This window comes from Bombina bombina, chromosome 2 (assembly GCF_027579735.1).
Source record: "Bombina bombina isolate aBomBom1 chromosome 2, aBomBom1.pri, whole genome shotgun sequence".
Classification (NCBI taxonomy): Eukaryota; Metazoa; Chordata; class Amphibia; order Anura; family Bombinatoridae; genus Bombina; species Bombina bombina.
The window spans coordinates 1,277,008,280-1,277,035,844 of record NC_069500.1 but is presented as its reverse complement, the minus strand read 5'-3'; positions in this window follow the sequence as shown (position 1 = coordinate 1,277,035,844).

Genomic DNA, 27,565 nt, shown 5'->3' with positions numbered 1-27,565 from the left:
AATACCAGCGGTAGCCCAAAACCAGCGTTAGGAGCCCCTAACGCTGGTTTTGATGGCTAACGCCAAACTCTAAATCTAGGCGATTGATTATTGTTACAGAGTGTTTGATGTACCACAAACCTTTAAAGATGCTATGAGCTCACCTCAGTCACAGAATTGGTTTAATGCTATGACAGAGGAAATGGATTCACTAAGAGAGAATGACACATTCACTTTGACCATTTTACCAGAAGGTAAACTTTCAGTGGGGGGTCGATGGGTATATGCATTAAAAAACAATGTTGATGGATCAGAAACATACAAAGCCAGATATGTTGCTAAAGGTTATAGTCAAGTAAAGGGAATTGATTACAAGGAAGTTTTTTATCCAACTGCAAATATTACATCAGTACGTATTTTTATGCAACTGGCAGCACAGTATGATTTACTTCTTCACCAAATGGATGTGAAGACAGCCTACTTACATGCCCCAATTGATTGTGAGACTTATGTGGAACAACCTTTAGGATTTTAGGTAAAGTGCAAACAAAATGAGAAACTAGTTTTAAAATTGAAAAAGTCATTGTATGGTCTAAAACAATCAGGTGATAATTGGAACAAGATGCTGCATGATTATTTAAATGTGAATGGGTTTGAACAAAATCCAGCAGACCACTGTGTATATGTCAAACAATTTGGACATGATAGAGTAATACTGTTAATATGGGTTGATGATCTAATTATCGGTGCCAATGAAGAAACAGTACTTAATGACGTGAAAAAAATGCTTACAGCAAAATTTAAGATGAAAGATCTTGGAAGGATCAAACATTTCCTAGGTATTGATTTTGAACAAAGTGATGGTTTGGTAAAGATGAACCAAAAGAGATACATATTAAAGATTCTGGAGAAGTTTGGAATGATAGATTGTAAACCCAGATCGACACCATGTGAGCAAAAATTAGACCAAAATGATCACAATGATCCAGTAGATGCAAGAAAATATTGAGAGATAGTAGTTAGCATGCTGTATGTTATGACCTGTACAAGGCCAGATTTAAGCTGGGTGATCAGTAAACTGTCACAATACTTATCAGTGCCAACAGAACAACATCTAACCACAGCTAAGCATGTGATGAGGTACTTAAAACATACTACTGACTATGAGTTGTGCTACAGAAAATGTAGTGAAAACTTGAAACTCGAGGCGTATAGTGATGCCGATTGGGCCTCTGATGTGAATGATAGGAGGAGTATGACTGGATACTGCTTTAGCCTAACCAAGAATGGTCCACTGATTGCATGGAAATCAAAGAAACAGCCCACAGTAGCTTTATCTACATGTGAAGCTGAATACATGGCATTGGCTGCGACTACACAGGAAAGTTTGTACCTTATGCAGTTACTCAAAGGAATGGATAAAGGGTGTCATTATGAACCAATACAAATCTTTGGAGACAATCAGGGTTCAATTGCTCTTTCAAGGAATCCTGTTTGCCGTCAGAGACGTAAGCACATTGATATCAAGTACCACTTCATTAGATCAGTGATCAGTGAAGGTAACATTGTTCTTGAGTATTGTCCAACTGACAAGATGGTAGCAGATGTTATGACAAAGCCTGCAACAAAATTCAAGTTAGAAAAGTTTTTGAGTTATATGTTTGGAATGTAAGTCATGTAATGTATGAATATGTTTAAAAAGGGGAAACATGCAAAATGAAACACTTGAGAGCAAGTGGGGATGTTGAGATATAAACTGAAAGTGCTCTTACAGTGTTGTAGCCTATATGCATTGTATGTTAACAGAAGTGTAAATAAAGTTTATTTTATGTTGTTACCTCCTCCTTCCTCCTGACACAGGAAGCAGAAGCAGTGTAGTAAAATAAAGACATAGAAGCAAGAAGTGTCTGTGTGATTTTTCCTCCATCTTTATATAAAATAATTTATATATCCGGTTATCCTACCCTAATAATAACAGAATGGCTACAGATAGCAAGAGAACGTAGATATATTGATAATAGGAGAAAATTAGAAAGTTGCTTAAAATTTCATGCTCTATCTGAATCATGAAAGAAAAACATTGGGTTCAGTGTCCCTTTAAGGCAATTAATCTATACATATATATATATGTATATATATATATATATATATATATATATATGCAGCCACTAGTGATGTCGCGAATAGTTCGCAGCGAACATAGCGTGTTCGCGTTCACCGCTGCGGGCGAACATATGCTATGTTCAGTCCGCCCCCTATTCGTCATCATTGAGTAAACTTTGACCCTGTACCTCACAGTCAGCAGACAAATTCCAGCCAATCAGCAGCAGACCCTCCCTCCCAGACCCTCCCACCTCCTGGACAGCATCCATTTTAGATTCATTCGGAAGCTGCATTCTTAGTGAGAGGAGGGACAGTGTAGCTGCTGCTGATTTAATAGGGAAATCGGTAGCTAGGCTACTGTAGTCAGTGTCCACTACTAGATATGTGCATGATCGAAAAATTTGGTTCGGTTCGGATCGATTCAGAGTTTTTCGAATTTCGTTTCGGATCGATTCAAATTCGGAAAACTTCGAATTAATTTGTTTCGGATTCGTTTCGGATTCATTCAGATTCGAAAAAATTCGGCTGGACTCGGTTCGGTTTGGAAATTCGGAATTTCTGTATGTGTGCTGTGTATTAGACTAGTATTATGTACTGTATATTAGGTGTAACCCATAGCAGAGTGATATAACCTAATATACTGTAGAATACTAGTGTAATCCATGGCCATCTGAATTTACCAAATAAATCCAAACTAATTCAGATTTATTCGGTAAATTCTGAAGTACTTTAATTCGGAAAGTCGGTTCGATCCGAATCTCCGAATTTGCTGAATTTTCCGAATTTCCGAATCGATTCGAAACGAATTGCACATATCTATCCACTACAGTCCTGAAGGACTCATCTGATCTCTGCTGTAAGGACAACACCCCAAAAAGCCCTTTTTAGGGCTAGAACATCAGTCTGCTTTTTTTTTTTTCCTGTGTAATCTAATTGCAGTTGCCTGCCTGCCAGCGTGTGTGTCAGGCTCACAGCGTATACTGTGCCCACTTGCCCAGTGCCACCACTCATATCTGGTGTAACAGTAGTGTACATTTAAAAAAAAAAAACACTTTTTTGACTGTGAAATAATATCAGTCAGTTTCCTTCACACGTGTGTGCTTCAGTGCCTGCCAGGGCACAGTGTCACACCAGTGCAACTCATATCTGGTGTAACAGTAGTGTACATTAACCCCTTAATGACCACAGCACTTTTCCATTTTCTGTCCATTTGGGACCAGGGCTATTTTTACATTTCTGCTGTGTTTGTGTTTAGCTGTAATTTTCCTCTTACTCGTTTTCTGTACCCACACATATTATATACCGTTTTTCTCGCCATTAAATGGACTTTCTAAATATACCATTATTTTTATCATATCCTATAATTTACTATAATTTTTTTTATAAAATATGAGGAAAAAATGGAAAAAAACACACTTTTTCTAACTTTGACCCCCAAAATCTGTTACTCCTCTACAACCACCAAAAAACACCCATGCTAAATAGTTTCTAAATTTTGTCCTGAGTTTAGAAATACCCAATGTTTACATGTTCTTTGCTTTTTTTGCAAGTTATAGGGCCATAAATACAAGTAGCACTTTGCTATTTCCAAACCATTTTTTTTTTTTCAAAATTAGCGCTAGTTACATTGGAACACTGATATCTGTCAGGAATCCCTGAATAGCCGTTGACATGTATATATTTTTTTTTAGAAGACATCCCAAAGTATTGATCTAGGCCCATTTTGGTATATTTCATGCCACCATTTCACCATCAAATGCGATCAAATAAAAAAAATTGTTCACTTTTTCACAATTTTTTTCACAAACTTTAGGTTTCTCACTGAAATTATTTACAAATAGCTTGTGCAATTATGGCATAAATGGTTTTACATTTTTCTCTGGGATCCCCTTTGTTCATAAATAGCAGACATATATGGCTTTGACGTTGCTTTTTGATAATTAGAAGGCCGCTAAATGCCAATGCGCACCACACATGTATTATGTCCAGCAGTGAAGGGGTTAATTAGGGAGCATGTAGGGAGTTTTTTGGGGTAATTTTAGCTTTAGTGTAGTGTAGTAGACAACCCAAAGTATTGATTTAGGCCCATCTTGGTATATTTCATGCCACCATTTCACCGCCAAATGCGATCAAATTAAAAAAAATAGTCGACTTTCTCACAAACTTTAGGTTTCTCACTGAAATTATTTACAAACAGCTTGTGCAATTATGGCACACATGGTTGTAAATGCTTCTCTGGGATTCCCTTTGTTCAGAAATAGCAGATATATATGGCTTTGGCGTTGCTTTTTGGTAGTTAGAAGGCCACTAAATGCAACTGCGCACAACACATGAATTATGCCCAGCAGTGAAGGGGTTAATTAGGTAGTTTGTAGGGAGCTTGCAGGGTTAATTTTAGCTTTAGTGTAGAGATCAGCTTCCCACCTGACACATCAGATCCCCTGATCTCTCCGAAAGAGCTCTCTTCCCTCCCCCACCCCACAATTCTCCCTGCCATCTTAAGTACTGACAGAAAGTCTGCCAGTACTAAAATAAAAGCTATCTTTTTTTTATATATATATATATTTTTTTAGCATATTTACATATGCTGTTGTGTAGGATTTCCCCCTTAGCCCCCAACCTCCCTGATCCCCCCAAAACAGCTTCCTAACCCTCCCCCTCTGCCTTATTGGGGGCCATACCCAGTTTGCAAATAAAATGTTTTTTTTTTTTGTTTTTTTTTTTTCATTTTTCTGTAGTGTAGCTTCCCCCCCCCCAAGACCAATCCCCCACCCGCTCCCAGATCACTTAGATTTCCAAGTACTAAATATTTTGCACCCCTTTCTCCCACTTATAAAAACATATCCTCCTGTGCACGCGCGCGCCCCCCCCCCGTCGATCCCGCTCCTGATCCCGCCCCCCTCTCTGATAAGGACCGCATCGATGGCCGCCCACCCGCCTCCCACTTCAGCACCCACCCACCAACGAATGCGGCCATCGATGCCCGGTGCAGAGAGGGCCACAGAGTGGAGGGGTAAAATTTGTTTATGCAGGATGCCTCTATATCGAGGCATCCTGCAATAACCGGAAAGCAGCTGGAAGCGATAAGGATCGCTTCCAGCTGCTTTCCAAACCGAGGACGTACGCCATACGTCTTCAGGCGTTAACTGTATTTTTTCTGAGGACGTATGGCGTACGTCCTCGGTCATTAAGGGGTTAAAAAAAAACTAGAAATTTGACTGTGAAATAATAGCAGTCAGTTTCCTTCACGCGTGTGCGTTTCAGGGCCTGCCAGGGCACAGTGTCACACCAGTGCAACTCATATCTGGTGTAACAGTAGTGTACATTAATAAAAAAAACTAGAAATTTGACTGTGAAATAATAGCAGTCAGTTTCCTTCACACGTGTGCGTTTCAGGGCCTGCCAGGGCACAGTGTCACCCCAGTGCAACTCATATCTGGTGTAACAGTAGTGTACATTTAAAAAATGTCTGCAAGCGTGTGTGTCAGGCCTACAGCGTCTACTCTGCCAACTTCTGCCAGTGCACAGTGCTACTCATATCTGTTGTCACAGTAGCTTGCACGCATAGTACCACTAATCAAAAAAAAAAAAGACAGGCAGAGGCAGGCCACCCCGCAGGGGCTGTCATGGTGCTGTGATTCCCTTTGGCCCTAGAATAATGCCCAGTGTTCAGAGGCCACGTACCCTGAACTCGAAAAGTTCTGAGGACATAGTTGACTGGCTAACAAAGGACACCCAATCTTCTACAGCTTCCGCTCGGAACCTTGACGCACCATCCTCCTCCAGCTTAGCTTCGGGCACCTCTCAAGTTACCACTCGCCCGCCTGCTGCCACCACCAACACTAGCACCACAGCCGCTTCACTTGATCTGTCAGAGGAGTTATTTACACATCAGTTGGAAGAAATGAGTGATGCGCAACCATTATTGCCAGAGGATGTAGATAACAGTGACATGTCTCAGTTAGGCAGCATTACACACATGGACGTACGGTGTGATGATGAAGATGTTGTACCCGCTGCTGCTTCCTTTGCTGAGTTGTCAGATACAAGTGAAGCGGTTGATGATGATGATGCGTCTGTGGATGTCACGTGGGTGCCCGCTGGAAGAGAAGAAGAACAGGGGGAAAGTTCAGATGGGGAGACAGAGAGGAGGAGGAGATGAGTTGGAAGCAGGGGGAGGTCATTGCAAGGAGCTAGTGGCACAGTCAGACTGCATGCATCAGCAACCGGGGTCAGCCAGACAGCACACCAATCAACGCATGCTGTTGCCACCACCAGAATGCCGTCATTGCAGAGCTCAGGTCCAACCTTGTGCAAATGGGGAGTTTGCGGTTGTGCAAATGGACTGTTTGCGGTTGTTTGCGGTGCGTTAAATGGGGAGTTTGGTCTGTCACTGTGAAGCGGGCGTAACCCTTACACTACCTGATCGATACAACCTCATACCTGATGTTTTAAAGCACGTTATTCCAAACAATTTAGGAATGTTAGGTGACTTATGTCCTTTATGGATTAAAACCAGACTCTGCATCAACTATGTAATTTTCCATGGGTGTTTTGCCATGGATCCCCCTCCGGCATGCCACAGTCCAGGTGTTAGTACCCTTGAAACAACTTTTCCATCACTATTGTGGCCAGAAAGAGTCCCTGTGGGTTTAAAATTCGCCTGCCTATTGAAGTCTATGGCTGTTCACCCGGTTCGCCCGTTCGTGAACATTTGCGGAAGTTCGCGTTTGCCGTTCGCGAACTGAAAATTTTAGGTTTGCGACATCACTAGCAGCCACCAATAATCATCTATAACATAGGTTATTTGCTGCTTCTGAGCTCACATACATAAGGTTTTCATCAATGTATAACAAGAGAATGAAGCAAATTAAATAATTGAAGTAAATTAGAAAATATTTTAAAATCATATGCTATTTTGTAATCTAGAAATTAAATATTTTTAATTCATGTCCCTTTGATATAAGTGTATTGGTTATGCATAACACGTCAATGTGTTTAAAGGGGATTATCTATTTTGTTCAAAATACAAGCCTCTGGTGTAGATTGTCCCTTTAATAAACTAATCAAAGTATGTCTGGCCAATGCATTCTATTTGAAAAACCATTTTAAAACAATGGATTATGTAAATAAAATAAAAACAAACAAATCAATCAATCAAGAAATCAAGAAAATAATTTAATTCATGGCAATCTTAAAATAAAAGAAAATATAAGCATTTCTTCATGCATAATGCAAAATAAATAAATATGTATTATAGATATACAATATATATTTACAAGAAAGAAATCTATCTATTAAAATTTCTATTGACCTTGTCTGCCCTCCCCTACACCCCAACTCCCTCTGCTCTATGGCTACCATGTGACCGTCTATAGCTATCCTCTCCCTTTCTAATTATATTCTTTCCCTGCCTAGTAATAATCTCTCCATATCTAAAACTAATCTGTCCCTATCTAATTCCATGCCCATCTCAAAATGATGCCCCTGTTGCTGGATGTATACTCCCAATGCCCCAATCTACTGCTCTTGATTAGCCCTGTACTGCCTCCCCAGATTAATCATCTCCTGCATTGTTGCATCTTCTGGTACAATCAGATGTTCAGGAGCAGCAGCAGTGCCAGGGGCAGCTGGGGCATGAGCAGCTGGTGCAGGAGCAGCATGGGCAGCAGGGCCAAGAGCAGGTGGAGCTGAAGTTTCCCGAGAGCTTTCCTGCTCATCTGCAAATTCCTCTGATCCCTCATAGAGACTTTCCTGGATCTCTCTTACAGCAATGGTCAGCTCCTCAGAAAGTTGATGACACCGTTCTGTATCTACTGTAACTGTAAAATACAAATATTATAATCACATGCAATTTCAAGGGAAAGATTAAAGGGATATTAAAGTGAAAATGAAACTTGCATGATTCAGATAGGGGATGTGATTTTACTACACCTTTAAATTCACTTCTATTTACAATTGTGATTTGTTCTCTTGTCCTTTTGAAATAGAAATATGCACATATCCAACACTAGCGGCAGGTATTTGTTGGTTGTTTCCTGCACAGATTTGTCTCTTGTGATTGTCTAACTAAATGTGTACATCTATCTGCCAGTAATACAATGCTTTTCATTCATCAGAGGATAAAAAGATAATGAAATAGACATTAAACCCACACTTCTTTTATGATATATAAAGAGCATGCAATTTTAACCTTTTTAAATTTATTTTAAATATCTAATTTGCTTCATTATTTTGATATCCTTAGCTGAAAAGCATATCTATATAGGATCAAAATCTGCTGATTGGTGACTGTACATAGATGCCTTGTGTGATTGGCTCACCCATGTGCATTCTTATTTCTCCAACAAAAGATATCTAAAATATGAATCAATTAGATAAAAGAAGTACATTTTAATGTTGTTTAAAATTGTATTCTCCATCTGAATCATAAAAGAAAAAAATTGTGCTTAATGTCCCTTTAAGCATAATTAATACTAGAATTCAGTATTGATTGTTTTTTAAAAATTATCTTTAATCAAAATAGTGAAAGAAATCTTTTGTGTTACATGTCCCTTTAATTGTTTTTCACCACACCCTTTTCTCTTCTAAACTTACAGTGTTTCCTAAAATGTATTAACCCTCTACATGCTACGTCACACCTGCAATTGTTTTCTCCTCTCAGTAATTTCACAATCTTATTTTACATGTATGTTGTCATGAGAGACAACTCTAATTTATTTATGTTTTATAAAAGGTATCTAAAAGCATTTACTAACCATTAAACATATTTGCATAAAAAACTATTTTATATTAATAATGTTTTTTCAATATTTTAAACACAGAAATATATCTTTGACAAGGGGGATGTTTGAAGAGGGTAATCTAATATTCAATTATACAAATGATAGTAAAGGAGCGCTAATAAAAGCTAAGGGTTCCTGAAGGATATTAAAATAAAACTCTATATTAAATAAAACAAATTATATTTAATGATATCACAATGTATAAAACAATATATGAGACAAAAATATATACAGTATATAGGGACGTCTCCCTAAATAATAGGTCTGTGTGACTCTCAGATTAAAAATATAAATAAAGAATGGCTATAGAGACAAAATCACAACAATATAGCAGATTGCAAAGTATGATACAATAAAAACAAATATTGGTACAATAAAAAACATGTGAAAGCACTTATGATTCAACCATATAGCCTAGAAATGTCCAAATGGACTCCTTGTTTTAAATCAGGATAAATATCCTATTTGCAGCACAGTCATAACCTGATCACTTTAGAGTCTTTATGGCTTTAAAGATGAAATGAACCAATGGACCATATGTGTAGTTTGTATGCGTGTGAGGAGTTGAGTTTACCGGAATCTTCGGACACGCTGAATGTCAGACACAGACTTACTGTGTTTGTCTCTGGTAGTCCATGTATTTTGCGGCGTCTTCCTTTGGACCCACGTGACTCCGATGATGTCACTCTCTAAAACTGAGTGCTGGTCTAGGATTCGCTACTATGTTGCATGCCTAGGCGTGTTGCAGATTAGTGGAAGAAACAACCTTTCCCTGTACTTGATGTTTCAAGATTCTAGCTAGGCTCTGAAGCAGCAATTGCTCCATAGCCTATCTAGAATCTTGAAATTATCCTGATTTAAAACAAGGAGTCTATTTGGACATTTCTAGACTATATGGTTGAATCATAAGTGCTTTCATGTGTTTTTTATTGTACCAATATTTGTTTTTATTGTATCACACTGTGTGATCTGCAATATTGTTGTGATTTTGTATGCTATCTCTATAGCCATTCTTTATTTATATTTTTAATCTGAGAGTCACCCAGACCTATTTTCTAGGGAGACGTCCATATATATTTTTTTTTGTCTCATATATTGTTTTATACATTGTGATATGATTAAATATAATTTGATTTATTTAATATAGAGTTTTATTTTAATATCTTTCAAGACCCCTTAGCTTTTATTAGCACTCCTTTACTATCATTTGTATAATTTTTCTTATTACCTGGCATTCTTACGGTAGGGTTTGCCTGTAAGGGAGCTTAGGAGTCATTAGTTGGTGCCATACATAGCTTTGTTTTACAAGCTAATATTCAATCACACATTCTCAAATCAATGTAATTTAACAGTGTTGTTTAATACTGTGATTTTCTTGAGAAAGGCAAATGAAAGATTATGGCATTCACTGTCCCTTTAAGGGAGCATATTCAGGTGTTTTCTTGATTTTGTTACCTGAGGAGGATATGGAAAAGGTTGGAGGTGGCCCCATAGCCCTTGCTACTTCCACTAAAATAAAAAAAGGTGTATTAAATTAAATGTGCATGTTAAAAATCTAATTTAAATCATAAGGATAATAGCATTTTTATGAAACAAAATCTAACATTAACTGGCATACCTGTTGTTTGGCCAACACCTGCTTCAGGGGTGCTGCACATTATATCAGGCAGTGTTGCTGCTGAGGAGAAGCTGTGGCTGGACTCGGTCAGTATAATTTAAGGCTCAACTATTGCAGGTAATGCCTGTGTGGCAGCAGCAGCACTAGTAGATGCTGTAATACATATATGTTTAAAAGAGAAAAATGAATGTAACTTAATATAATAATGTAATAACAAAATGCAGATATTTACATTTCAAACCTTTTGCATCATGATTAACGTATATAATATACAAGTAATACCTGCGAATGCGTCGGTATTGTGTCCAACCTCGTCCAGACCCTGCACCATATTGTCCCCCAACCTCTCGATCAGCATATTTTCATATGAAGAAAGTTCAGCGACATATGCAGAGCCACCACCAGTACCACGTGAAGACATTTCTCCCTGGCCAACTTGGCCTTCAAAATCCTCTTTATATCAGAAAAGTGTTTTTCACAATGATCCACCGTATTTGCATGGGTTCCCTCAGCAGAAACTTTGTCGGCTATTTGTTTCCAAATTTCGTTCTTACGGGACAAAGTGGTCTTCTGGGCTTTAGTACCATACAAAAACACATAATGCTCCAGAACCAGAGTTACAAGAACCTGGTTCTGATGAAAATTAAATTGTATATTGCGCCCCCATTTTGTCTTACCAGACTCAGAAGACGCCATAACATATAATATATATATGTTTTAATATAATCGAAAAATATGACCTATTATTAAATGCATAATCCAATCTCCTTAACAACCCACAATCTAGTGCATTTTCCAGCACTTTTTATTGGCAAATAATCAATCATGTGATCATTTAAATTAGCCAATCGGGATGTCGTATAAGTATTTTAAACAATCACCAATCACATTACTCTATACTTGGAGAATTGATGAGGCAGATATGAAATCAGCAAATAATATTCATATTGTGCGTCATTCGTGACGCAGAGCATATTGTAAAAAATAAGCATGATAACGTTTTGGTACACCAATTATGATGCAATACAAACAAAACCACAATTTAGTACATTGTCATGCACTTTTTTATTGTATAATCTTACCTAATATTAATTTAATGGAAGTATTTTAATCAATCAACAATAAAATTCCTTTATACTTGGATCATTATTGATGCAGGTATTATTATTTACTAACAGAATATTGTTTTCAGAGGGCCGTTATTTATATGATATGTTTAACATTACTTACAATATGGTAGCTATATAAATGTATGATCACAGGATTAATAAAATCAGCAAATCAAAAATTAAGATGTTTTCAACTCTCAATAACCAATCCGATTGCTCAAAATGTGTGCAAGTACTGTCGCAGATAATAATTTTATTCAGAAGATAAAATAAGAGCGATCATGGTGCATCCAATTCAATTTTCTGAGGGCGAAGTCTGGTATATGGGATGGGCAAATACCCCAAAGATAATTGTAGGCGTCCGTGGTGTGCTCCATGAGGATGGAGATAAAATTGTCTACGAGATGATGAGACGGATGAAGCGCGTGTTGGGTATAAAAAGGACGCACTGACAGTGCCTTAGATGGTTTTCGGACCATAGAAGGTGCAAGAAGCAGCGCTACAAAGATATCAGGTGGCTCATCAGGGCTTTTAAGTGCCATTTATTATATTTTGTATTATACTTAGAAATTATGTAAATATGAATTTGGTACTAGGGAGAGACCTTAAAATAAATATATATCTTACTATTGAATATTTTGTGCAGTCTAAAGGATTCATCATTTGTTAATCAAGTAAGTTAGACTAATGATGTTTGACTCAATTTGATGTAAATCTGAAAACCCAGGGAAGAATAAATTATATATATATATATATATATATATATATATATATATATATATATATATATATATATATATATATATATATATATATATATATATATATATATATATATATATATATATATATATATATATATATATATATGTGTGTATTTTTAAATTGGTTGTTATTTTCAGCAGAAGAATAAAAGATACAAGAATTACAGGAGCAGATACATTACACATTATAAAAAAATGAACATGGATCTAATGTTGACATACATCTTTATATATTCTCAAATCTATCCAGGCCAAGAAGGAGGATTCCCTGATATGTCAGGCTGGTGTCAATTGCGACACCAAGAAGCAATAGGTCATCACCCCCGCTGCCATTGACACTCCTACAAACTAATATTGAGGATGAGTCGGGGACCAATTCTGATGTCCCTGATATCCAAGGTAATTTTTAATTATAACTCGTATGCAGTCTATAACAGTCATGATGCAGGTTAATGTAATGGATTGTGTTTTTGACTTAAAAAGTGTTTACCAGTTTTATATCATGTGGTCATAACAGTCTACAAGAATTATGTGTATAATATAGGCCTTGTCACATATTTATCATCCTAACAATAAATTGTTTTTGTGCTTCATCTCTGACAGCTGACCAAGAATCCTTTGAGGGTGAGGATCTTGTTCCTGCTGCCTCGCCAGAGCTGGCAAGGGATGGGGTGGCTGTCACCCAATGTAAGAAATCATTTAATGTTTTAAAAATTGATTCTTGACTGTGAATTAGTAGAACATATTTTATTTTGTGGTTTTTAAATATGATGTGTATAATATAAGTATGGTCACATATTCCATATCATAACAATGAATTGTGTTTGTGATTCACCTCTGACAGCTGACCAAGAATACATTGAGGGTGAGGATCCTGGTCCTGCTGCCTCGCCAGCGCTAGCAGAGGATGAGGTGGCTGTCACCCAATGTAAAAAATGATCATATTATGTTTTAACACTTGTTTCTTGATTGTGAACATATTTTATTTTGTATTTTTATAGATCAAGATCAGGGGAGACGCAGACTGACTCCTTTCTGCCACTACTGTTTAGCTGATTGGCAGAGGGGCTACAAAATATTGTTTCCACTATAAATTACATCCAAGCGGCCCTACAAGAGTTTTAGTAATTTATTATAAATTTATGTTTTATATTGTTGTTTATATGTTTTTGGTTTTAAAAAATAAAATAAAAATAAAATATATTTATTTTAAATGATTGTGTTGCTGTATAAGTATTATCTTGAAGAGACATGAGAAACCAAAGATATGTTGAATGATGTATAAATAGCATGCAATCTAGGTAATTTTGGTTTTGTTTGATTTTTTTAAATTCATTCTTTTGCTGTCCTTTGATGAAGAGCATATGTAAATAAACTATTTAGCTGCTGATTGAAGACTGCACATAGATGACTCATGTGATTGGCTTGCACATGTGCATTGCTATATATAATAAGATGGATATCTGAGGAATACGAAAAGTTAAAAGGTTTAATGTTGCTTGAGATTGTCTTCTCTATCTGCATAATAAAATCACATATATGAGTTTGATGTACCTTTAAGTTCAGAAATAACATTATTTTAAACTTTTATATTAAATGAGTAATGCTTCATATTACATGTTATATTTTCATTGATTAAAGATCTGAATAATAATATATTTAAAATATCTAAAAATAATCTTATGAATAAATAGATATGAAAGACAACATTGCTTTATTCAAACATTAAAATATTGATGGACATGTAAATATGATAGAAAAAAAATACTGACATAAAATATATATTTAAATAAATAGATATATATATTTAATATATCTGATATATATATATATATATAATATATATATATGATATATATAATATATAGCTATATATAATATATGCACACTGGTTTTAATAAACTGAAAATGAGACGTCTAAAATGTCTAGATTTGAGGTTACATCATTTGATACATAAGGATATCCGTGACATCGATGACTCTTATTTATCAACAATCCAATAATGATCGCGCCGGACTTGAAGTGCTTTTTTTTGACAGACCTGTTGATAAATAAAGCCGTTGAATGTAGATTTGCGGAAGCGATGTCTGGCGAGCGTATTGACTCCGGCGAATGCGTCTAGATTGACGCTTTGATAAATCAGCCCCTTACTCTGAAATTCAAATAAACAGATTTGTTTTCCCCTCATTTGACAACCATCAGCCCAACACAGACTAGTACACGTATACCCTATGAACTTGTGCAGATGCTTATTTGGAGCTGGAGCCACAGAAAGTGTGTATTTAAAAAGAATGCGCAACATTTGATAATAGAAGTAAGTTGGAAAGTCTCTTAAAGGGGCATTAAACTTACAAAATAATGTAATATAATTCTGCACATAGTGCAGAATTATATTACATTATCTTAGTGCTAACTTTATACTTTAAGGTATTGCCGGCATATTTTATTAAAAAAATAATTTTTCAGACCGCCTACTCTGGGTACGAGCTACATTGAGTGTAATGGCGCAATCAGGCCGGGCTGTGACTAGACAGCTGCCCAGATGCGCTTAGACAAAAAGCCAGACCCGCTCAGTAGAGCACTGAGCGGCGGTCTGAAAAATTCTTTTTTTTAATAAAATATGCCTGCAATACTTTAAAGTATAAAGTTAGCGCTAAGATAATGTAATATAATTCTGCACATAGTGCAGAATTATATTACATTATTTTGTAGGTTTACTATCTTAATCATGAAAGTTTAAAGGGACATGAAAAGGGACATGAAAACCATTTTTTTTTCTTTTGTGATTCAGAAAGAGTGTGCAATTTTAAACAGCTTTCCAATTTACTTCTATCATCTAATTTGCTTCATTCTCTTGATATCCTTTGTTGAAAAGCATATCTAAATAGGCTCAAGTAGCTGCTGATTGTTGGCTGCACATAGATGTCTCGTATGATTGGCTCACCCATGTGAATTGATATTTCTCAACAAAGGATCTAATGAATAATGAAAAACAGATAATAGAAGTAAATTGGAATGTTCTTTATAATTTTATTCTCTATCAGAATAAAAAAAAAAAATTCACGTCCCTTTAATTTTGACTTTAGTGTCCCTTTAATAAAAAACACATATTTTACATTTAATATGTATATGTGTGTGTGTGTTTGAATTATTTATTTTTTATAAATTAAACATGCATTTTCTTATACTTTTATTAGAAACCTAATACTACACTTAAATGGATACTAAACCCACATTTTTTTCTTTCATGATTCAGATAGAGCATGAAATTTTAAGCAGCTTTGTAATTTACTCATATTATAATTTTTTCTTCCTTCTCTTGGGATCTTTATTTAAAAAAAGTATTAATCTAAGCTTAGGAGCCGGCCTATTTTTGGTTCAGACCCTGGGTAGTCTTTGCGGATTGGTGGCTACCAAACTTGCCCAAAAAACAGAAATAGAGCTTTGTTTTTTTTCTTTTTGTCAAAACTATATATTTTTTTAAGTAGACAACCCAAGGTATTGATCTAAGCCCATTTTGGTATATTTCATGCCACCATTTCACCGCCAAATGCGGTCATATAAAAAAAAAATTGTCCCTTGTGCAATCATGGCACAAACGGTTTTGCCTTTGCTTTTTGGTAATTAGAAGGCAGCACCACACATCTATTATTCCCGGTAGTAAATGGGTTAATCAGGTAGCTTGTAACTTTAATTTTAGCTTTAGAATAGAGAATATCCTCCCACCTCACACTTCCCACCCCCTGATCCCTACTTGATCCCTCCAAAACAGCTCTCTTCCCTACCTCAATCCCCCCTCCCCGTCCAATGGTCACCACCATCTTAGGTACTGGCAGACAGTCTGCCAATTGCCAATATAAGATTTAAAGCAATTTTTTTTTTTTTACATTTCTTTTTTTCTTTTTTTTACATTTGCTGCAGTGTGGGATCCCTCTTAACCTACACCCTCCCTGATCCCTCCCAAACAGTTCTCTAACACCCTCCCAGCTAGTGTCTGCATGTCTACCATCACCTATAGAACTATTTACTTTTATATATATATTATTTTTTTACATTTTCTGTAGTGTCCACTCCCCTCCCGTCCTACAGCGATCATTAGTTATGGACCCCCACCCCACATTTTTTTAGTAGAACAGCACCTCTTCCCTCCCTCTCCCTTTATTTTTTGCAGTGTAGGGCTCTACCCCTCCCTCCCTACTCTGCTGTTGGGCCGCCTACCTGCCTCCAAGATTCCCTCCCACCCACACCTCTTGCCGGCACCAGTAGAGGATTATTACAGACGATGACACACACAGCGTCACCGTCTGTAACAATCTGGAAATACCTACATATGGAAGCGGAGCACTGATCGTGCTCCAATTCCATGTTCAAGCAGATGCCAGGAGCTCAGGAACTTCAGCTCTCGGCTGTAACTTTATAGCCGAGATTGCTGTAGCTTCCTGCAGCTCCGACATATATACATTGTGCGGTACGATAGCCAAAGTACCGAATAATGTATATATACATCAGATTGGGTTCATGGGTTAATGTCTAGTTCAAGCATAGTGCAATTAATATGCTACATGCCAATTTGCTTTATCCTTAACAGAAAGAAAATCCTTCTCAAGGGCAAATTTTTTCTCTTCCAAATGTTGTATGGAGTAATTATTATAAATCATAAAATACTATATTATTTCTCTGTGAAAAAAAAGAATTTTCAATTTCTGTTGTCTTTTATTTTATTTGCAAAATAAATGCTGTGCACAAAGCATGACAGGCAGACTTACATCTGCAAAGATCACTGAGGCAACAAGACATTGAAAACTGTTTGGTACACACTGTCAAAAGCATACTAGATTAAATAATGCCAGCTAGTGTTCTACATGACAGTTTTTAACCTCGGTTCAAGTCATGCAGTCTAAATTTTACTGTTGCAAATACTCACAGACATCTTCTACCAACTCCCTATTAAAAGGGACTGAAAAGTGTAAATATATTGCCATGTATATAACTGAGCACTGTTTTAAAAGCATAAGTGTATATTTTGATTTTGAAGACAACAAGAAGTGTAGCCTCAAAGGGACAATAAACACTAAACAAATGCTAGATAGAATTATGCATTCAGACAAAAGAATAACATGTAGATATATTTTTTTAAACTTTAGTTGTTTAAATAGTGACAAAATAAGTGTAACGTTTTAGTGTCTATAAAATAATGTGAGCTGCCATGTTGTAACTTAGGCTACCTTCTCAGCTGTGGCCAATTAGGAACAGTTATAAAGAGGTCACTAGTGTGTGCAGCCAATGGCTGTGTTGAATATAACTGTGTTCTGCACTTCCATTTCTATTAGGAACTGTTAGAAATGGAACATGTGAATAACATGTAGATATATTTATTAAACTTTAGTTGTTTAAATAGTGACAAAATAAGTGTAACGTTTTAGTGTCTATAAAATAATGTGAGCTGCCATGTTGTTGTAACTTAGGCTACCTTCTCAGCTGTGGCCAATTAGGAACAGTTATAAAGAGGTCACTAGTGTGTGCAGCCAGTGGCTGTGTTGAATATAACTGTGTTCTGCACTTCCATTTCTAACAGGAACTGAAAAGCTCACAATTTCAAAATAGAATTACAGGAAAGGGGACAAAATAAATAATTCAAGTATTTTGCAGATTTTTTTATAAATATATGATTTATCATTTTATATTACCATCTCAAAGTGTTTAATGTACCTTTATGAGAACAGTCTACTTGAAAATGTTTTGCATAACCAACACGGTTATATTAATACTAGTGATGTCGCAAACTTATAAATTTCGGTTCGCGAACGGCGGACTCGAACTTCCGGTATTGTTCGCGAACCGGCGAACCGCGCAAACCGCCATTGAATTCAATAGGCAGGCGAAGTTTAAAACCTACAAGGACTCTTTCTGGCCACAATAGTGATGGAAAAGTTGTTTCAAGGGGACTAACACCGGGACTGTGGCATGCTGGAGGGGGATCCCTGTCAAAAATCCCATGGAAAATTACCTAGTTTATGCAGAGTCTGCTTTTAACCCATAAAGGGCCTAAATCACCTAACATTCCCAAATTGTTTGCAATAACGTGCTTTAAAACATCATTTATGATGTCGTATCTATCAGGTAGTGTAAGGGTTACGGCCGCTTCACAGTGACAGAGCAAACTCCAAGTGTAACGCACCGCAATCAACCGCAAACAGTCCACTTGCACAACCACGAGATAGATTTGATAGATAGATACATAGATTACATAGCTCAATCAATGCAATATATATATGATCGATACACTGTACATAGATCAATAGATGCAATATACATTTGATAGATACGAATTACATCGATCAATAGATGCAATATACATTTCATAGATACGAATGTTATCGAATCAAAGATGCAATATACATTTTATAGATATGAATGACATCAACCAAAATATGTAATATACATTTTATAGATCCGAATTACATTGATCAATAGATGCAATCTACATTTGATAGATACGTTTGATAGTTCGATCGATTTGATAGGTAAATAAATCGATTTGAAATATATATAATTTCCCTGACAGAGTATAACAATAAGACATGCGGTCTGTGACCCGTGGTGTGTTAAGTAGTACTATTCTTAACAGTTTACTACAATCTGTTACTCCCCCTATGGTGGCACTAATTGGCTAGTTGGGCCTGGAACACAGGCTGCCAGGCAGGAGGAAACTGCAATTCAATGGCACTAGGAGAATGAAGATTTGGAGTCAAAAAAATTATGATTTTAAATTTTTTCTATACTGTTACAAGAAATATGATTGGTGGCACTAATTGGCTAGTTGGGCCTGGCACACAGGCTGGCAGGCAGGAAGAAAGTGCAATTCAATGGCACGAGCAAAATGAAGATTCACAAGCGAACAATTTGTAATTTTAAAGATTAACAATACTGTTACAACAACTAGGATTGGTGTAACTAGTTGGCAAGTCGGCCTGGCACACAGGCTGGCAGGCAGGAGGGAACTGCTATTCAATGGCACTACTAGACTGCAGATTCACAGTCAAAAAAGTGATGATTTACAATTTTTTCTATACTGTTAAAACAACTAGGATTGGTGGCACTAATTGGCTAATTGGGCCTGTCACACAGGCTGGCAGGCAGGAGGAAAATGCAATTCAATGGCACAAGATAACTGATGATTCACAATCAAACAATGTTTAATTTAAAATATTAACAATACTGTTACAACAACTATGATTGGTGGCACTAATTGGCTAGTTGGGCCTGGCACACAGGCTGGCAGGCAGGAAGAAAATGCAATTCAATGGCAATAGGAGAATGAAGATTTGCAGTAAAAAACCTTATGATTTTAAAATTTTTCTATACTGTTACAAGAAATATGATTGGTGGCAGTAATTGGCTAGTTGGGCCTGGCACACAGGCTGGCAGGCAGGAGGGAACTGCAATTCAATGGCACTACTAGACTGCTGATTCACAGTCAAAAAAGTGATGATTTACAATTTTTTCAATACTGTTAAAACAACTATGATTAGTGGCACTAATTGGCTAGTTGGGCCTGGCACACAGGCTGGCAGGCAGGAGGAAACTGCAATTCAATGGCACTAGGAGACTGAAGATTTGCAGTAAAAAAACTTATGATTTTAAATTTTTTCTATACTGTTACAAGAAATATGATTGGTGGCACTAATTGGCTAGTTGGGCCTGGCACAAAGGCTGGCAGGCAGGAGGAAAGTGCAATTCAATGGCACGAGCAAACTGATGATTCACATTCGAACAATTTGTAATTTTAATGATTAATAATACTGTTACAACAACTAGGATTGGTGTAACTAGTTGGCAAGTCGGCCTGGCACACAGGCTGGCAGGCAGGAGGGAACTGCAATTCAATGGCACTACTAGACTGCAGATTCACAGTCAAAAAAGTGATGATTTACAATGTTTTCAATACTGTTACAACAACTATGATTGGTGGCACTAATTGGCTAGTTGGGCCTGGCACACAGGCTGGCAGATATGAGTCGTGGATGGTAGGTAGGGAAGCAATTTAACACAGTATGCTGTGTAAGTGAGAAAAACACAGGCCGGATAGAAAATTAAGTTAGATTACACTAACAAAATAATTTAAAAGTTTAGATTTTAATATTAAAATAATGTTAAGCAGTGCACATATGAGTGGTGGCACTGGCTGGCTGCTACGTAGGGCAGCAATTAACAACAGTATGCTCTGTAAGTCAGATAGACAGTTAGACACAGGCCTGATAGAAAATAAAATTAGATTACACTAGCATAATGATTTAAAGATTTTTTTTGGGAATTTAAAGAAAAAGGTTAAGCACATATGAGTCGTGGATGATAGCCTTGGAAGGGCAGCAATTAAAAACAGTAGACTCTGTAAGTCTGATACACACACGCCTGATAGAAAATACAATTAGATTACACTAGAAAAATGATTTAAAGTTTTTTTTTTGGGGGGATATTAAAAAAAGGTTAAACACATATGAGTCGTGGCTCATAGACTAGGGAGGGCAGCAATTAAACACAGTATGATCTGTAAGTCAGCAAAACACACAGGCCTGATAGAAAATGATATTAGATTACACTAACAAAAAAAATTAAAAGTTTTTTTTTTTAATTTAAAATAAGGAGAAGCAGATAGGAGTGGTGGCTGCCTGGCACACAGCAATTAACCAAAGGACTGAAAAAAACTGAAGTATAAAATGTGTGAGCCTGACAGACACAGGCCTGATACAAAATTACATTACATTACACTAGCATAATGATTTCAAAGTTTTTTTTTTAATTTAAAATAATGTTATAAGCGGATATGACCACTGGTGGCTGGCACAGAGCAATGAAACAGAGTATATGCTGTGTGACACAGGCCTGATAGAAAATGAAAATAAATTACACTAGAAAAATAATTTCAAATTTTTGTTGGTTAAATTTAAACTAATGTTGTTAGGCAGATATCAGTGGTGGCAGTAATCACAGCATATGCTGTGAGACTTAAACACAGGCTGAAAGCCAGGCAAATGATAATAAAAATACGAAGAAAAAAAAAAAAAAAACAGCTCGATTTATAGCCCTAAAAAGGGCTTTTTGGGGTGCTGTCCTTGCAGCAGAGATGAGATGAGTCCTTCAGGACTGTAGTGGACACTAAATACACTAGCCTAGCTATCTATTTCCCTATAATGTCAGCAGCAGCAACACAAAACGTCCTCTCACTAAGAAAGCAAGGTCGTTATGAGTCTAAAATGGATGCGACCAAGAAGAGGGGAGGGTCTGTGAGGGAGTGTCTGATGCTGATTGGCTCTAATGATTGGCTCTAATGTGTCAGAAGGCTGTGACATACAGGGTCAAAGTTTCCTCAATGATGACACATAGGGGGCGGATCGAACATCGCATGTGTTCGCCTGCAGCGGCGAACGCGAACAAGCTAAGTTCGCAGTGAACCGTTCGCGGGCGAACAGTTCGGGACATCACTAATTAATACACTTTTTTTTTTTTTTTTTTTTTATTAAACATTTTTATTATAAGCATAAGTTATCACAACTCTTTCAAACATTACAGATATGAAGTAAACACAAAAATTACAGGAGTTACATCTCGCATTATGTTAAAGTGACAAGGATATTGCAAAACATAACCAGGCTTTCACCTCCATTCCTTACAGTTCTAAGGGTCAAACTATTCCTGAGTGAGAGGTGAAATGAGGAGTGAGCAGGTGCGTTCACAGGTAGGGAGAGTCGTTGTCAGTTGGTAGGTTAAGATCGTGGCGTTTTCCGCCTTTTGTTCTGCTTTTTAAAAGCGAAATTACGCTAGTAGTCAGTTATAGTGTGGGTAGTGCCTGCAAAAGCAGCTGAGCGAGAGCGCGGGGCCGACAAGGGCCACCGCCCCAAAGGAGTGAAATCTAAGTTCAGCCATCTTTGCACTGTCGTGGGCTAAAGTACCCCCTCAGGGGGGGAAGGAGGTATTCTTCAGGGAGCTGTAAAGTGGATTAGATGGGGGGGGGGGAGGGGAGGGGAAGGGCTCATTGAGTGGAGGGGAAGGGGGGGGTGAAGGGGAGTGCATAGACCGTCCTGGTCCCGTATCAGGGGCCAGTGACACTGAGGGGCAGAAAATCCTAACGTTTAGTTCAGAGGCTCTGTAGGTAAGCTTCCCAGGGTTCCCAGACAAGACAGAAAATTTCCGACTTGCGCCGGACTCTGTAGACAAAGTCTTCCATGGTCTTGACATAATTTAGGTATTCCACTACACTCTGCCATTTCGGAGGGTGCACTTTTTTCCAGTTCCTGGCAATTGCCATTTTAACTGAGGTGAGTATGTATATAAGAAGGGTTCTCTTGTGCGGGGGCACTTTCTCCAAACCCAAGTGCAGGAGAGCCATTCCAGGGTCCACTATCTCTGGAAGGCCCATCAAGCTACAGAACCTACTGGTCTTACTCCAGAGTGACTTTAGGTTGGGACAAGTCCACCACGTGTGTAGTGGGGCGCCAATGCCACCACAGTTTCTCCAACAGGAGGGGGAGTGATTAGGATAGAGGGTCTGCAGTCTGGTCGGGACCAGGTGCCACCTGGTAAGCATTTTAAAGTAAAGCTCGTACATCGTGGTGCAATGTAGAGCAGCCTTGGTCTTGGCGATGGCCAATGTCCATTTCTTAGGGGAGTATGTCGTTTTTAGATCCGCCTCCCAGGAGAGCATGTGTCTCGTCTTTGGAATTGTAGGGGGAACCAGTAGGCATCGATAGTGTGCCGTGAGGGGTTTATGGGTCTGAAGGCCCGTTTTCCATCTAGATTCCCAAGCCGTAGGAGGCCGTGGGGCATCTCCCAGGAACCCCCACGCTTTTAGCAGAGATCTTAATCTTAGAAGTTCGAATTCCAAATGCCGCGGGACCTCAAAGTTTGCCACCATCTCGTCTTGCGTTAGAAGACGACCTCCTACGTAAAAGTCACCTACTGTCAAAATCTCGACCCGACGCCACCAGTTCAGTCTCATGTTAGGGAGGGTCTGAAGTATGGGGAGTACAGGCTGGATAGGAGAAGGATGGGGGGCGATCTGGGTGTGGTGTCGCAATTTATACCATAGCATTTGGCATCCTCTCACTATTGAGTTAGAGATAGTGTGTACGGTGGCAAGATGCGGGGGGAACCACAGCAAATCAGATAGATCAATATAAGCAGGTAGTGATGCCTGTTCCAGATCCCTCCATCTCGTGGGAGGGAGGTCTCGTCCCCAAGCTGAGACATGAGAGATCATTGCCGCTTCATAGTACATCCTCACGCTTGGCAAGCCTAGCCCTCCCTGATCCAGGGGGGACTGTAAGATTGTAGCCGCGACTCTAGGTCTCTTGTTGTTCCAGACATACCTATTGAAAAGGGTCTGAAAGTTTTTCAGGAGCTTTTCTGGGACTGGGAGCGGAATACATCGCATAATGTACGTTAGCTTGGGTAGCAGCATCATCTTCAGGGCTGCAATTCTACCCATCCAGGAGAGTTTGTCATATTTCTTGGCTCTCAGGTGTTTGTCAACTACCTTCAGCAAGGTGTGGTAGTTCTCCTGGAGGACCGTCTCCTTGTCATGAGACAAGAAGACCCCAAGGTGCCGGATACCTCTAGTAGACCATTTGAAGGAGTATTGCTGTCGCAAAGCTCTCTGTTCTTGATGGTCAAGATGGATCATGTACGCCTCCGTCGTGGCTACATTTATTTTGTAATTAGAGAGTTCACCGAATCTTTCAATGAGAGCCATCAACGGTGGGAGCGATAGGGTCGGCTCAACAATGAAAAGTGTAAGGTCATCAGCGAATAGTGCCACCTTTTGCACTGAGTCATGTAACAACAGGCCCTGGATTTGGGTGTCTTGCCTAATGGCCTCTGCTAATGGCTCCATAACCATCGCAAAAAGGAGCGGCGACAGGGGACATCCCTGCCTCGCTCCATTCCGTATGTGTATCCTAGGGGAGCAAAAACCCAGCCCTTTAACCACTGCGGTGGGGAGGGTATATAGGGCCTCCACTGCTTTACAAAATGAGTGCGGGATCCCAAATGTTCTCAAAGTTTCAAACATATATTCCCATCTCACCCTGTCGAACGCCTTTTTGGCATCTAATGACAGGGTGAGAAGGGGCAAGCCCATATCATGTGATTCAGCGAAGATGTTCAACAGTCTACGGGTATTGTCAGTACCCTGTCTGCCTTGGACAAACCCAACTTGGTCTAGGTGGATTATAGAAGGGAGGTGCTTCCCTAGTCTTGTCGCAAGAACTTTAGAATATATCTTGATGTCCACATTGATAAGGGAAATAGGTCTATAGCTCCCGCATTCCCTGGGGTCCTTCCCTTCTTTAGGGATGGTCATAATGTTGGCCTCCAAAAATTCCTTTAACATCTTGCCTACTTTAGCCACATTGTTAAACAGTCGGAGTAGGAGAGGAGAAAGGAGAGAGGCAAAGGTTCTGTAAAAGAGAGAGGAGAAGCCATCCGGACCAGGGGCCTTGTGAGGCTTAAGGGACAGGATGGCCGCCTTCACTTCTTCCAAGGTAAATGGTCTGTCCAGGTCTTCAGCAGACTCCTCGCTCAGCTTTGGTAAACGCAACTTGGTTAAGAACTGCCCCAACTCCGTACCGCTCGTCGGTGGGTCGTTAGAACCGCTGTCTAGATCATAAAGGGCAGCATAATAGTCTGAGAAAGCTTGACCGATCTCCCTAGGAGAGTGGACAATGCCACGGACAGAGTTGATGGCCGGAATCCTACTGGCAACCGCCCTATTACGAAGTTTGCGGGCCAAAAGCCTATCGGCTTTGTTCCCTTTGCTATAGTATATTTGTTTTAATTTGAATAGGTTGGTTTGTACTTTTAGAAGCTCTCGTTTGTTGATCTCAGACCTTATTACACCCACCTGGGTGGCAAGAGCGGGTTCCGGGGCGTTTTTGTTGGCCATCTCTAGGGGTCTCAGTTCGGCGTACAGTTTTGATAAGGGAATCTTATGAGCCGCTTTCCATTGGGCCTTTTTCTTTATGAAATGTCCTCTCAGGTATGCTTTGAGGGTGGCCCATACCATTTCGAGACTCGTATCCCCAGTGTCGTTATGTGCCAAAAAATCTAGGATGATTTCATTTAGGCGCGGAATCTCTGTTTCCGCGAGACACTGGTCTGGGAGTTTCCAGGACGGCCTACAGTCAGGGGACTGTAGGGTTGAGAGCTGGGCACTAACCATATCATGGTCTGACCACGGGCTTGATCTTTGACATAGCAAATTTGTCTAGTGTCCATGAGTCGCAGAGCAGATAATCCAACCGCGAGTATGAATTATGAGGTACCGAGTGGTGTGTGTAGTCTAGTTCGGTCGGGGCTAAGCACCTCCAGACATCAAACAGTCCAAATTGATACATTAGCCTACGGAAGGCCAATGACAGTGAAATTAGGTTACGGTCAGTTGGGTGGCTTGTGTTCTTTTTCTTGTCAAGCACTGGGTCCCAGACCAGATTCAGATCGCCCCCCACCAAGAGATGTCCTCTCTTGATGAGATCTAACTTGTTTAAAATTTTTCGGAGAAAGGGGACCTGTCCCTTATTCGGAGCATAAATGGATGCCAACGTGTAGAGGGCCCCATTTAGGGCACAAACTAGGATAAGGAATCTACCCTCAGGGTCTCGTTCAATATGGTCTATCCTACAACTGACATCTCGGTGAATCACTATGGCTACTCCTCTCTTCTTTTTCGTATAAGAGGCAGTTTCACAGATCGGGTACAGAGGGGAACTCCTGGGCTGTTTAGAGCCCCTTTCCCAGTGGGTCTCCTGCAGAAACATTAAGTGTATTTTGTGGGTGAATAGGTAGTTATACAGAAGACTCCTTTTAGTAGGCGAGTTAAGCCCCTGGACGTTCAAGGTGGCAGCCGAAACGGGAGCCATGTTGTGAGCGGATGCCTCCTAGGTAACAGGTGAGGATCTCAGTTGCGGGCAAGGGGATAGGCTTTAGGGAGGGTGGTGCAGGTAAGCGGGGGTAAGGGGATATGGGTGGGGAAAGGAGGGAGGCGGGTTTTGGGAGCACTTCAGGCCACGAACAGAATGTCTTGAGTTTCAGACGTTACTAGCGTATGTCGATGTGTATATATACACTATCACAATGAGTGATCTCGCAACTAACAGTTGGAGAGCACAACTATAAGTGTGTGGGGGGGAGAGGCCAGCAGAAATAGCCGAGCCCCAGTCAGTTAGTTTAAAACATGCAAAAATAAGAAGAGAGAGAGAGAGAGGGAAAAAGAAAAAAAAACTCTCTCCCCCTCTCTCTCCCGTCCCTAGTCCTTATTTTAATTGTCTCGCTGTAAGCGAGAGTCTTATATTATATTACTGTAATGAACTCGTATTGTTATCTCTGATATAAGGCTAAGACAAAAATTGGGGTAAGGAAAGTCTAATCTCGGCTCTGCTAGAATGAAGGTTGGTGGAGAAAGTGAGAGACTTGTGTGATGGTCTGTAATTGAGGTTCTCTGTCTATGGTATCCCCCCGAGGGAGGTTGTGTTCATACAAGGTATTCTTGTGGGGCAAGGTATCCCAGGCCCCAAATTCCTGCAATTATGGACATAGATATTAGAATGGGCAGCCCAAAACAACAAAAAAGAAAAATAACCATAAACAACAGCAACATCCTTATAAACAAACAATATATGATGACTATCATCAGTTCGCAAGGGCTAAACTTGGGAGGGATGTCGACCTTGAACCTCAGGGCTATTTTCTCATGGAAACCTGGTGGCCGCCAGGTTGAGAACTAATCTAATTCCTGATTGGTCAGGTATAAGTGGGGGTGGCTGTTAATATAAGTGGAACATAGTGGGATAAAAAAAAATTTTATTTTTTTTTTTTCCTTCCCAGTCGTTCATAAGATCATCTCAATCAAGGGGGCATATATTCAAAGACGATAACGGGTAGCTATAAATGGTGTACTTAACATTAGGGATATTGGTCACAAGTGGGAGTTGGAGTGTGTGCAACTCTTGATGATAGCCATCTAAACTTTGGGCGAAAACATATTAATCCACAGGCGATAGCGTTTCTTGCCAGATATTGGTTCCTGTACATCTTATGTACCCTGAGGTATATACATAAATATCAGTGAGAACAGCAACAAAGTAAACAGTAATAACATGAATAAGAATAACAACACATAATGATGACTATCAGCCCAAAAGGACAAACTTAGG